General features: G+C 32.4%; 1 pseudogene; it reads left to right on the top strand.

The window, feature by feature from the left end:
• The first annotated feature begins 442 nt into the window (after positions 1-442).
• Positions 443-15,224, top strand: part of LOC140955244 (uncharacterized) — a 42,030-nt pseudogene continuing 27,248 nt past the window's right edge.

Here is a 15,224-nt window from a genome sequence, read left to right as displayed (position 1 = left end):
TTTTAAAGAAGTTTTTTCCATTTCACAGAACCAACTCTTTCAAAAGGCAAATCACAACTTTTACTCAAAAACCAAGTGAAATATTTTACCAATGTTGTGATAGGTATCAAGACTTGCTTGATACTTGCATTCATCATGGTTTTGAAACATGGAGATTGGTTTCACAATTTTATGAAGGGTTAACACCTAAAGATAGACAAATAGTTGAATTGATGTTCAATGGAACTTTTGAAGATAAAGACCCTAAAGAAGCAACAAATCAATTCATTCATTGAAGAAATCTTGAGGAAACATTGCATGCATTCATTCAATCAACACTTAACTGGCTCAAAGCATGACAAATTTTGCTACTCTCATTAAGAAAAAGGTAAGTTTCCATCTCAACCACAAAAATCCAAAGGGACAATACAATGCAAATGCAAGTAGTTCTGGAAGCCAACACATGGATCAAGTCAAAGTAGTCATCACTCTTTGCAGTGGTAAGGTTATTGAAAAACCCACTCTTGAACCTTATGAGAAAGATTATGAGTCAATTTCTGAGGTCAAGGAAGGGGTTGAATCTGAACATTGTAAAGAAAAGACTAATTCTCCGCCAGCACTTCCATTTCCTTATGCCATAACCAAACAAAGAAAAGTGAATCACAATTCTGAAATCCTTGAAACTTTCAAACAGTAAGGATCACTACACCTTTGTTGGATGTTATTAAACATGTACCTTCATATGCTAAATTTTTGAAAGATCTATGCACTGTGAAGAGCAAACTGAATGTGAAAAAGAAAGCATTTTTAGCTGAACAATAAGTGCTATTCTTCAGAACAATAATGCTTTGAAATATAAAGACCTTAGTTGTCCTAGAATTTCTTGCTTTATTAGAGAACATAAAATTGAAAGAGCTTTACTTGATCTTGGAGCTGGTGTGAATTTACTTCCATATTTGGTTTTTCAAAGTCTCAATCTAGGTGAGTTGAAACCAACTTCTGTAACTCTTTTACTTGTTTATAGATTTGTAAAAGTGCTTAGAGGAATAATTGAGGATGTGATAGTACAAGTTGATAAATTCATTTACCCTGTAGATTTTGTTGTCTTAGATACACAACCTGTTGAAGCATGTAATTCAATTCATGTTATTTTAGGGCGTCCATTTCTTGCAACTTCTAATGCATTGATTAATTGTAGGAATGGATTGATGAAACTATCATTTGGAAACATGACATTGGAGATGAATATTTTCAACATTTGCAAGCAACCTGGAGATGATATTGATTTATAGGAAGTGGACTTTATTGAATAATTAGTTCATGATCAATTTCAAACCACTTCCAATGAAACTAAGATTAATGAATTTGACGATTTGCAAATGGTCTATTTTCAGGAAGAATCAAAGGCATGTAATTGGAGACCACAAATTGAAGAATTGTCACCACGATCAATTGAGTCCATACCTTCAAGTGTTCAACCACCACAACCTGATTTGAAGTCGTTACCATTCAATCTCAAATACTCATTTTTTGGAGAAAATTAAACCTTTCCGGTAATAATCTCTTCCAAACTTAATGCACATCAAGAAGGTAAGTTATTACAAACTCTGAAAATGCATAAAAATACATTAGGATGCACCATAACTGACATAAAAGGAATTAGTCCTTTGATTTGCACACACATAATTTATTTGGAGGAAAATGCTAAACCCTCTAGAGAAATGCAACGAAGACTTAATCCTAATATGAAAGAAGTAGTGAAAAATGAAGTCATTAAGCTTCTAGATAATAGAATCATTTATCCTATTTTTGATAGCAAATGGGTAAGTCCTATCCATGTTTTACCCAAGAAGTTTGGAGCCACTATAATAACAAATGAGAAAAATGAGTTAATTCCAACTAGCACTATTACTGGTTAGCGCATATGCATTGACTATTTTGTCTCTACAACGCCTTGGTTTGCTTATATTGCTAATTTTCTTGTTTCAGGACAATTGCTATCTCATTGGAGTACCCAAGATAAAAGAAAGTTCTTGAACGAAGTGAAGAACTTGTATTGGGATGACCCTTATTTATTCAAATATTGTCCTAATCAAATATTTCGAAGATGCATTCCTGACAATGAGGTAAGTAGTGTCATTAAATGTTTTTCATTCTAATGCATGTGGGGATCATTTCTCATCAAGAAAGACAACTGCAAAAATCTTACAAAGTGGATTTTACTGGCCCACCATATTCAAGGACTCACATACATTCTACAAGACTTGTGAAAATTGTCAAAAGTTAGGATCTATTTTAAAAGGTCACATGATGCCTTTAAATCCTATTCTTGACATTGAGATCTTTTACTGTTGGGGTATAGATTTCATGGGTCCATTTCCTCTATCATTTGGTTTCTTGTACATATTAGTCGTAGTAGATTATGTTTCAAAATGGATAGAGGTAATTCCAAGTCGAAACAATGATCACAAAATAGTGATAAAGTTTTTGAAAGAAAATATTTTAAATAGATTTGGAATCCCTCAAGCCATGATAAGTGATGGTGAAACACATTTTTGCAACAAGGCATTTGAGTCTTTAATGAAGAAATATGGAATCACATACAAAGTTGCCACCCCTTATCACCCTCAGACAAATTGACAAGTAGAACTTCCTAATAGGGACATCAAACAGATCTTGGAGAAAACAATGAACCCTAATAAGAAAGATTGGTATTTAAGACTTAATGATGCATTTTGGGCTTATCGAACTCCTTATAAAACATTATTAGGTATGTCACCTTATAGACTAGTCTATGGAAAACCTTATCACTTACCTGTGGAACTTGAACATAAAGCTTATTGGCCTTTTAAAGCTTTCAATTCAAACCTTGATGATGCTAGTCAACTGCGAAAATTACAAATAATTGAGCTTGAGGAAATAAGAAATGATACATATGAAAATTCAAGAATTTATAAAGCAAGAATCAAAGAGTTTCATGACAAGAAAATATTGAGAAAAACATTCAATGTTGGTCAAAAAGTCTTGCTTTATAATTCTCGACTCCATTTATTTTCTGGAAAACTAAGAACAAGATGGAGCGATCCTTTTATTGTGAAACATGTGTATCCATATATGGCCCATAATATTAAGAATTCAAAGAATGGTAATGTTTTCAAAGTAAATGGCCATCGTTTGAAAGTTTATTTTAACAATTTTTCAGTTGAAAATGACTCTATTGAATTGGGTGAACCTATATATAAAGATTGATTCTATCTCTCACATTGTTTTTGTGTATTTTTTTTTACTTTTGTTTTGCTAATCTCTCACCCTGGTCAAATGGCGGATAACAGTACTCCGTGACTCTTAAATCGGTTCTTTCAGTTTCCCATGATAACTGATATCTGTGTATATATTTGTGAAATTCTTTGCTCTTTCTCCTTTCTTTAGATCTCATCTCAAATTATCATTTGAAAATAGACACCATTCTTGAAAAACTGAAAAAGTATTTCCCCCCTTTGCCTCCAAATGTGATAACTAAAATTTACCGTGCTATGTGTGAAAGTTTAAGGTTGTTAATGAACCATGGAATTCCTGAAGATATTCGCTAGCTGATTGAAACAAAGGTCTGATTATCAGGTGAGTCCTCCAATTCTTTCATTTCATACATGCTTGGAACATGTAAAATCACTTTTGCGAAGAAACATCGTGCAAAATGAATAAAAGTCTGTCACAAATATGCTAGATGGACTTGTCATTCTTTAGGAATGGTATCTATAAATCGTGAAGATAAAATACAATTCATTAAGGATGGACTGAGTAAGGGATCTTTAGATAATCTTTTATTGACTCTTGAGACGCATCCTGGTGGAGATATGCATCGTTTAATTCATGATTTATAGCCACAATTCCATAAAGAACATGCTCGACATAGTCTTGGGAATTTGACTAAAAAAAACCTTGTTTGCCAGTTTTTAAGAAAATTCGATGGGGTTGAATCTGAACATTGCAAAGAAAAGACTAATTCCCCACTAGCACTTCCATTTCCTCATGTCATGACTAAACAAGAAGCAATCGAGGGTGAAAAAGGCACTAAAAATATTGTCGTGGATCATTTGTCAAAATTGATAATAAATTCAACATCCGACATCACACCAATCAATGATTACTTTCCTGATGAATCTTTACTTTCTCTTAGTTCAATGCCTTGGTTTGCTAAAAATAGCAATTTTCTTGCTTCAGGATTTTTGCCAGCTCATTTGGATAACCAAGACAAAAGAAAGTTTTTGAGTGATGTGCAAAACTTTTATTGGGATGACCTTTACTTATTCAAATATTGTCATGATCAAATATTTTAAAGATACATTCCTGATAATGAGGTAAATAGTGTCATTAAATTTTATCACTCTAAGGCATGTAGGGATCATTTCTCGTCAAAAAAGACGACTGCAAAAATCTTACAAAATGGATTTTACTAGCCCACCATATTCAAGGACTCATATGTATTCTGCAAAACCTGTGAAAATTGTCAAAAGGTGGGATTTATTTCAAAACATAGAGTCTTTAGATAATCTTCTATTGACTCTTAAGTCTCATCATAGTAGAAATATGCATTGTGCAATTCATGATTTATGGCCCCATTTTTATAAAGAACATGCCCATCATAGTCTTGGAAATCTGACTAAAAAAAAGACCCTGTTTGCCAGTTTTTAAGAAAATTGGATGGGAAGCTTATCCCTGACCCATAGAGGGCGTTTAAGACATTCTTGGACGTAAAACCAAAGGAAGATATGAGTCACAATCACAACTACCTGTACATACACATGCTTCTTCTTTTTTAAAAAAAAAAGAACAAAAAAAAGGGGGAAGAAAGAGAGAGAGACTCCAGCTGGCTTCCATATAGGTGATATGATTGCATTTTCTTTTTCTCATAAATAAAACCTTCTTCTTCTTCCCTTTATTTCTACTCAACCCATACATTCTACAAGCATAGACAAGTCTTGAAATGGCAGAATCCTCAGCTCTTAAAATAAAAATATTTGTGTTTTTTATGGATCTAGTCCTGGAAAAGAAAAGGAGTTTATAGAATCCGTAAATCATTTTAGTCAGATACTAGCTGAGAGAAAGATTCATTTAGTATATGGGGGAGGCAGCCTTGGGTTAATAGGGAGTGTGTCAACACCTGCATTCTTAGGAGGCAGTCAAGTTTTGAGGGTCGTCCCCAAAGCTTTAGCAAAAGGGGACATCATTGAAAAAACAATTAAAGAGGAACTACAAGTCTCCACAATGTCTAATCGAATGAATACAATGTTTAACCATACTGATGCCTTCATTACCTTACCAGGTGGTCTAGACACATTGAAAGAGATCTTTCATATTTCCTTTTGGGCCCAACTACACATTCATCATAAACCTATAGGTTTGTTAAATGTTAATGGTTTTTATGATAATTTGTTATCTTTTCTTGATCAAGCTGTGGAACAACAATTTCTAACATCTTCGGCACAACAAATCATAATCTCTGCTACTACTACTGAACAATTGATTGACCAACTACAATCTTTCATCCCTGTAATTGATCCCTCCATGAGTTGTATAAATTAGTCAACTACGGAAAGCCACAAAAAGCTTAAATTGGATTTGAGCCTTTGTTTGTGAAACCTTGTGTCTTTTGGTTTTGTTAATAGCACATTATTTTGTTTTGTTATTTCTTATATTTGTTTAAGTTTGTTTTAGGTTTGTTAGTGTTTGTTGTTTCAAGTGATGTCTTCTATACTCCATCTTTCTACCTTAGGATATTGAGGACAATGTCTCGTTTTGGTTTGGGGGAGAGGGTAGTAGTTGACATAAAAAAAAAAAAAACTAACTGTGTTTTCTATTTCATAAACTATTTGCAAAACTGTTATTACTAGGATGGCAGAGTAAAAGGAGTTCTTTTGTTAAAGTGACTTGAGACGCATCTTAGTAAACATTCTTAACAAGGTTTATCAAAATACTTCTTGAAATATTCAGGTTTACAAACTCTCATATTGTTATCACTTGATTCTGCTCATATGCTCATTTAACAAGGATTCTTAAATCTTTATTTTCACACACACACTTTAACATATGATTGTGGATTGCAGATTGGATTATTACATTATTTATGCTCTTTTGTTAAAGGTAACAACTAAGGGAAATGGATAGTATATAATTTGCAAAAAAAAACAAAAAAATAATGATAATAAAAACATAGATAAGTTTGGTTTCGTAGCCTCCCTAACCTAAGCAATTAAGCCTGAAGGGGTGTTTTAACATTTAATGTCCTAAAGTCAACTGACTTGGGAGTTATTGGCCCAATGCTTGTTACATGGGTTGAGAAGAAAAGATTAAGGGAATCAAACATTGCACTATCTATATATTAATATCTGCAACCCGAGTTACTAAGCTCATAGTGGTATCTCGACACCTAATTCCCTAAGACCAACTAGTTTGGGAATCATTAGCCGAAAGCTCGTTACATGGGTTAAAAATGCATTGTGTTTCAAGTTCTATGTGTGTGTGTGTGTGTGTGTGTGTGTGTGTGTGTGTGTATATATATATATATATATATATATATAAAAGATAATAATCTTAACCCAAAGAAGTTAACCTTAAACATTAGAACAAAAAATTTTGTTTTCTTCCAAGTAAAGCCCAATAACTATGTGTTGATGTATTGAGCACAGAAGGAAGGTTTACTAATATCTTGTTTAAGAGGTATTGAGTAGATATATAAATTTAATGAGTTTGTTTATTTGGATAGATTAATGAAAGTTGAATGATGAATGCCTTGCTTTGTAGAATTTGCAAATTGTTTTTCTAATTTAACGCTTAGATTACTAGGGACTAGTAATAAGCTGGTTGGGGGGTGTTGCACGACCAAAAGCTTGATGTCTTCTCCCAAGTGTAGGAGTGTCGAAGTAATAAATAACCCGGTAAGACCGGGGTCGAACCACAGAAAGGTTAATTGTATAAATTACAAATAACAATACAACAACAATAACAACAATAATAACAATAACAGTAATAGTAATAATAATAATAATAACAATTAGTAGTAATACTATTAATAATTATAATAGTAATAATAATAGTAGTAGTAGTAGTACTAATATTAATAATAGTAATCAACGGTCGAAGACAAACATCTATATTCCGCCCCGGGCTGCTTGGACCGGGTATGACAGTAGATAAAAACATGAACTTCGGCCTCATACACATTCCCGGTGGCAAGTTATAAACTGTGAGTATGACCGGCCAACAAGAATAGGGAGCAGCAAATGACCTAAATGGGTTGAATCCATCTGTACACAACCAAAGACGGACATTTCTTGATTCAGCTGAAAAGTCAGGATGCACACTGTTAAAGCGTTTCCACGCTTCGCCGTTAGAAGGATGCACCATCACACCATTGACCGCATCATGTGTTTGGTGCCATGTCATGTGCTCAGCAGTCCTTCGTGACATGAATAACCTCTGCAGTTTAGGTGTGATTGGGAAATATCTAAGTTTTTTATATGCCACTAGAGTCTTTCCCTTACCAGTTCTGGGTTTGTAACGAAAATGCCCGCATGTCATGCACTCGGTCATCTCAACATTTTCAAGGTAGTATAACATGCAGAAGTTAGGGCACATGTCAATTTTCTAGTATCCTAAACCGAGGGGTTTCATCATGTACTTCACAGCATAGAAGTTCTCTTTCAGCCTGTTCCCTTCAGGTAAAATGCTTCTTGCCCAATCAATAATTTTGTCATACTCAGCCTCACTCAGCCCGTGATCTGACTTAATGGTGAACAACTGTGCCACGGCCGACAATTTACTGTGGTTTGTGCAGCCATCCCATAATGGTTCGTCAGAATCTTTCAACAAATCAAAAAACCTAGCTGCCTCTGCATTAGGTTTTTCTTCTACGATTGGACATTGACTGACATTACCTTGATTCGTTCTCCTAGCATCCATAACCATGTTTCTGTAAGGATTAATGTTGTCATTTGCCGCTTCATGCATGTTGCTAGCACTAGAAGTTGACCTAACCACCGTTTCTCCCATTCTCCTATTACTAACAAATACCTCTCCATGTGCATACCAACACTCGTAATCCTCCACAAACCCTTTGTGTAAAAGATGCATCATTACAATATCTAAATGCATATACTTTTTATTTTGACACTTCCTGCATGGACACCTAATACCGCTTCCAGTAAAATTTCTGGGAATAGATGTTATGAAATTAATAAAACCCTGAACCCCGTTACAATAATCCATCATCTGCAATCCTTGGGGTGAATCTAGATACATTCATGAATGATCATCCATGACTTCTATCGAACCTCTATAAAATTATGATGACATCATGTATATATTAATTAACTAAGTTAGGTAAATAAACTTGTAAATATATTACTTTACCTCGAGATTATCCAACAAACCAATCACAACTTCTCATAAATATTAAATATTCATTATCATTTATCAACATCCATACAAATTAATATATATATATATATATATATATATATATAAATTAACAGAAATTACCACTCTGCAATACCATCGATAAAACTTAAAAAGAACCCATTAAGCAAGCTATTAATTATTTCAAAACATAACATGTAATTCGGTAATTCCACAAAGTTTTAACAATTTACAAACAAATACAATCTTACAAAATCTAAAAAAAACCATAACAGGTATAAAATTATACATTCATAAACTACAAGTTTGTTTGAGAAATAACAATAAAACATGTACATCTACTAATAAAAATACATATACTAAAAAAAAAAAAAATTACATTTAAATGTTAAAATTTAAAAAGATAGAATTACTTACAAAAATTGATAAAATCCATCGGTAAATCAGAACACGGACGCCGTGACCACAAAACTTCAAGAAATACAACTGCTGATATGAGAAAGATTTTTGTTTGGGGGCGAGGGGGGCCTGGTTATTTGCAGATGGGGAGACTTAGGATTAGGAAGAAGAAGGAGAAATGGGGGAGGAGAGTGTCAGCAAGGCGGCCATATATTCACTTTTTCCGACGGACTCACCGACGGAATAACACCGTCGGTAATTGTGACGGGGAATCGACACATCACCACACGGACCTGCTTTTCAAATCCCTCGGTGATTCAGTCTGTATTTTGGACGGTGCACCTGTCACGTCACATGTACGGATCTGACATTCAAATCCGTTGGTGATTTCGTCGGTATTTTTTACGGTGAACTGGTCACGTCGCCCGTACGGGTCCTAGGCTTTGAATCCGTCGGTGATTCTATCGAAAAAATCACCCGCCAAAACCTCTGCGTCAGGTACCCGCCCTTTTTTCATTAATTCTAAACTTTTCATCCGTAATTCGGTCGATAATTACCGACGATTCTATTCCATCGGTAATTACCGACCGAATTACGGACGGAAATATTCCGTTGGTAATTTCGACCAAAAAATACCGATAGAAATATTCTGTCAGGGATTCCGTTGGTATTTAGCAAGTTTCTGGTAGTGAAGTATGGATTTTCTAGGTCTAAGCTATGAAAAGAAGGTAAAAGTTGAATAATGCCTGGCTTAAAATTAAAATGAGATGCATTAGGAGGGAAAACTATGCATGAGGGTGCACTTGTTCTTGTGGGATTCATGTGGTCTCAAAGTGTCCTCATACGATTATTCTCATTATTCTCATTATGGAGCGATTGATTATCTTCTTCAGCCATATTTTCTGAAAATGATGAGGATATCATACAAAGTCTATCACTTAATGTACGTGACCAAACTCTCATGCACGTGTAAGAAGAGAATAAAAGGAAGAAAATAAAATAAAATAAAAAACAAAACAAAACAAAACAAAAGAAACAAGAGTTAGATAAAATGAAAAGTGAAAAGAGAAAATAAAAAAATATTATAATTTATACAAGAATTTACCTCCCCGACAACGGTGCCAAAAACTTGACACGACCAAAAGCATGATGTCTTTTCCCTAGTGTAAGAGTGTCGAAGTAATAAATAACCCGGCAAGACCGGGGTCGAACCACAGAGAGGTTAATTGTATAAATTACAAATAACAATACAACAACAATAATAAGAATAATAACAATTATAGTAAAAGTAATAATAATAATAATAACAATTAGTAGTAATACTAATAATAATTATAATAGTAATAATAGTAGTAGTACTACTAATATTAATAATAGTAATAGTAATAATAAAAGAGAGCTTTGAGATGTAAAATTGATGTAAGGATTAAACAATGATAAAAACAAATGTCAAGGTTAGAGGATCCACTAATGGTACTTCAAACAAGTATAATATAAACTCTTATTACTCAATTGGAAACCACACATAAAGGAGGTTCCAATCAGATTATAAATTGTTAACATGATTACATTAGTTATCTTATTCGAATAAAGCTAATACTTGTAAATGTTGGCAGACATTCATGATTATAACTTATGTTAACAACAAATCAAGTTCCTTTCATAGCTCAGGTGTCGGTTATACCATACAATATGGGCTATGAAAGTGCCAAGTATTTGTTGTACCAAGTGTTATACAACATAAATCTAAATTAACCATTTAACAAGCAAAGTATTAAAAGTGAACAAGATAACAAATATAAAACATGTTAGTATCCAACATTAAGGTCCATGTTAAGTTTATATTATACTTATTCTTACACCATTAGTGTACCCTTTTCACCTTGACATAATAAACTTATCCAAACATAATGAAAGAAAGAAACATAAATGAACAAAATAAGAACATAAATGAGAAAGAAGTTAACTAAGTAAAGTAAAGGAAATGAAGTGCATAAACTTGATATTAATGAAAGCAAAACATAAGCAATACAAAGAGAGAAAGCAAGAGCATGATCTTGATCTGAAAACCAAGATGCCTCAATACATGGTAAATGCCTCCTTTTATAGGCCAAAATTTGGAACTATTGATTTGTTGACTAATTGATGTGTGGGTGGCCACATCTTGACTTGGTGACAATCCTTATCTTCTTGTCTGAACAAGACGTCATTGCTAACATCATAATTTGCACATAATCCTTAGGAATATTCTAGGAAATTGTCTCAACTTTCCAACAAAAAAAATATGAGGTCATTTGGACTTCTAGAACTTAAGATATGGGCTGAACACTGAACAGTGTCTGGGCTGCAGGACAGCTTCGGACTTCTTCGTTGTTCCTATAATTTGGGCTTCAAAACGGCCTTTTTAAATCTTGGGTTCTCCATGAAAGTTGTAGGCCTATGTGATTAGTACTTAAAAGTGCATTTTTATCAAGGTTTTATATCATCATTTTGCACTTGAAGTATCAATATCTCCTTAACTAAAGTATGTTTTATAATAACATATCTAATAATATAAGATACCTTTAATTTATGGTAAATGTTCATCTTAAATGTAGGCCTAACACTTAAATGAAAGGATTGATTGATGAATTTAAATACTAAAATTGAAAGGACAAAGAGAGGGCCAAACTTAGAAAAGAGATGTTGGTGTAGTCCAAAATGGAACACTGTTCGATAAATTGATCATATATGGAGTTGTAGATCTCGGATTTAGATTTGCTTTATATGGATGGAAAGGTAAGACATAGGCCTATAACTTTGATGGGAGTCCAAGATTTAAAAAGGCTGTTTTCAAGTCTAAATTATAATAATAATGAAGAAGTCTGAATTTGTCCTGCAACCTAGACACTATTTAGTGTTTAGCCCATATCTCGAGTTCTAGAAGTCCAAATGACCTTAATTTTTTTTCCTGGAAAGATAAGATAATTTCTTAGAACTTTCATCAGTATAGCTGGTTCCAATTCTAATGTTAGCAATGATGTTTTGTTCAGACAGGAAGATAAGGATTTTCACCAAGTTAAAAGTTGGCCACTCACTTAACAATTAATCATCAAATCGATAGTTCTAAATTTTGGCCTATAAAAGGAGGCATTTGCCATGCATTTAGGCATCTTGGTTGTTCAAATCAAGATCATGCTCTTTATTTCTTTCTTTATATTTTTGTAATGTTTAAGTTTTATTTCATGTTATATTTTCCTTAATCTCTTGTTTATGCTTTTCATTTCCTTTACTATACTTACATTCTTATGTTGTTTGTTTATGTTTCTCTTCTTCATTATGTTTAGCTAAGTTTATTATGTCAAGGTGAAAAGGTTTCACTAATGGTGTTAGAATAGGTACAATATAAACTCAACATGGACTTCAATGTTTATATCCAAGAAAGTTTGTTATTAACATGTCTTATCTTTTTATCTTACTAATTCTTAATACCTTGCTTGTTAAATGGTTAATCTAGATTTGCTTGTTAAATGATACAACAAATGCTTGGCACAACAAATGCTTTGCACTTTCAAAGCCAGCCATATGGTATAACCTACACCTGTGCTATGAAAGAAACTTGATTTGTTGTTAACATAAGTTAGCATCATGAATTTCTGATAATATTTAAAAGTTTGGTGTTACTTAAATAAAATAATTAATATGATCATGTTAAAAATTTATAATTAACTATTAAGGATAAATCATCTGATTGGAACCTCCTTTGTGTGTGGTTTCTAGTTGATTAATAAAAAGAATTTATACTATACTTATTTCTAATACTATTAGTGGATCCTCTAACCTTGACATTTTTTTTTTTATCATTGTTGAATCCTCACATTAATCTTTCATTTCAAAGTCCTCTTTAACTTATTATTATTATTATTATTATTATTAGTTATAATTTATATAGTTAACCTCCATATGGTTCGACTCCGGTCTTGTCGGATTATTTATTATTTCGACGCTCCTACACTTGAGAGAAGACATCAATCTTTTGGTCATGTCATATAACCTACACATTCGCTATGAAAGGAATTCGATTTGTTGTTAACATACGTTATAATCATGAATACCTAACAATATTTACAAGTATTAGCATTATTCGAATAAGATAACTAATGTAATCATGTTAACCATTTATAATCCGATTGGAACCTCCTTTGTGTGTGATCTCCAGTTGAGTAATAAGAGTTTATATTATACTTATCTAAAATACCATTAGTGGATCCTCTAACCTTCACACTTGTTTTTAACATTGTTTGATTCAAGTTCTTGATCTTCCATCTCAAAATTCTCATCAACTTCTTCTTCATTATTATTATTATTATTATTATTACTACTACTATTATTAATACTACTACTACTACTATTACTACTACTAGTATTATTATTATTATTATTATTATTATTATTATTATTACTATTAATATTATTATTACTATTACTATTATTGTTGTTATTATTTGTTGTTGTTGTTGTTGTATTATTGTTATTTATAATTTATATAATTAACCTCCCTGTGGTTCGATCCCTGTATTGCCGGGTTATTTATTACTTCTACACTCCTGCACTTGGGAGAAGACATCAATCTTTTGGTCGTGTTAGTCATACCTAGTCCTAATAGTATGAGTTGGAATATAAATGTTTGTCTTTAACAATTGATTGATAAGTTGAAATGGTTATGGTCATCTGAGGCTTTGACTTATAATGTATTGAGAAAACAAAAATTTCTAATAAAGACAACTTTAATGTGAACTATCAATGGTTTTTTAGCTTATAAAATGGTTTTTGGTTGGAGCACACATGGAAAACTATCATGTCCTTACTATATGAAAATTAACAAGGCATTCACGCTAGTAAAATATTCTTTTTTTTAATGCCATTGGTGATTTTTGCCAACAGATCACAAGTTCAAAAGGATAAAAAGGACTTCTTTATTAACAGAGTTGATAAGGATATTGTACCACCACTTTTTTTTTTGGGTGAAGAATTATTTAACATGGTGTCAAAGTACGATGACATTATGTTCGGCTTTCAATTTGGTAAATAGAAGTTTTCTAGTTTTGGTTTAACTCTCAATTAGGTAAAAACAAAGTATTTTCTGAGAACTTCCTTATTGAAAGATAAATCTCCTCTAACATAACCTTGATGTCATGCACATAGAAAAAAACGAGTTTGAAAATAGTTTCAACATGATTATAAACATAAAGGGGAAGACAAAGGACAACATTAAGGATATAATGGATATAAAATTGGTTTATGTTATGTCATGAGTTATAAAGACCAAAGTCAACTTCACCTTAGACAAGAATGCATAGTTACTAGTCTACTAATGGCTTAAAAGTTTGTGTTTTCCTGATAGTCAAGCCTTGAACATATCAAGGTTGGCGAATTTGAAGGATTGAAAATTGTATGGAATGAAGAGCCATGACTGTCATGTATTGATGTGAACATTCATTTCATTAGCTTACTTGGATTTATTGCTAAAAGGGATACATGATGCACTAACAAAGACCAATCATTTCTTTAAAGATGTATACTACAACAAGTTATGGATAAAACACATAGAGAGAGGCTTGAAACAAACATCGCCTAGACAATATGCAAACTTGATATGATATTCTCTCCATTATTTTTTAACTCGATATTGCATCTACTGATACACTTATCGTTTTAGGCAAAATTTGAAAGCCTAGTCCAATATAAATGGATGTATCCATTTGAGAAGTTAAGGATTACACTTACATCGTAATTAATTTTTTTTGTCTTTCTTTGCATAATTCCAAACATTCATTTAATTTCATGTAGGTACTTGTTTAACCCTAGAGAAAATTAAAAAAACAAGATGCATGTTAAGGCTTCAATATGCGAGACCTATATTGTTGAAGAGATCTTAACATTTATTTCATACTATTTCAAGCTTCAATAAAGAACAAGAATTGTGAAACCCCGATAATTTATAATTTAAATATGTGAATGACTTGGTAGAAACCTTGTAAAACTTGAATAGAAGACTTCATCATGATGAATTGAATAATGAAAAATAAAATAGAAATAGTGGTAAATTGTAAACCCTTCGTCAAATTTTATGATGTTAATAAAAATATTGATAATTTACAACTGAAAATTACATGGGTTGGTTAAAAAAATAAAATGAAATAATATTGAATTATTATAAAAGAAATTTTAGAGAGAGATTTTTCACATGGTATTTTAAAAGCAAACCGAGAAAAGGCATTAGATTGAACGAAAAAGGTACCCAAACTTGACATGAAGGTGTTTTAGTAAATATGGATAGATTTGTAAAATTATGCAAAAAATACCTATGATAGCTGATTGAAAGGAAAACAAATAAGAAAAGAGAGAGAGGGAGTACCTGAGAGCAGAATCTCAAATTGTCATATCTCTGT

Source organism: Populus alba, chromosome 1, assembly GCF_005239225.2.
Source record: "Populus alba chromosome 1, ASM523922v2, whole genome shotgun sequence".
Classification (NCBI taxonomy): Eukaryota; Viridiplantae; Streptophyta; class Magnoliopsida; order Malpighiales; family Salicaceae; genus Populus; species Populus alba.
Note: the sequence above shows the minus strand (reverse complement) of the source record. Positions and strands in the feature narration are given on the sequence as shown.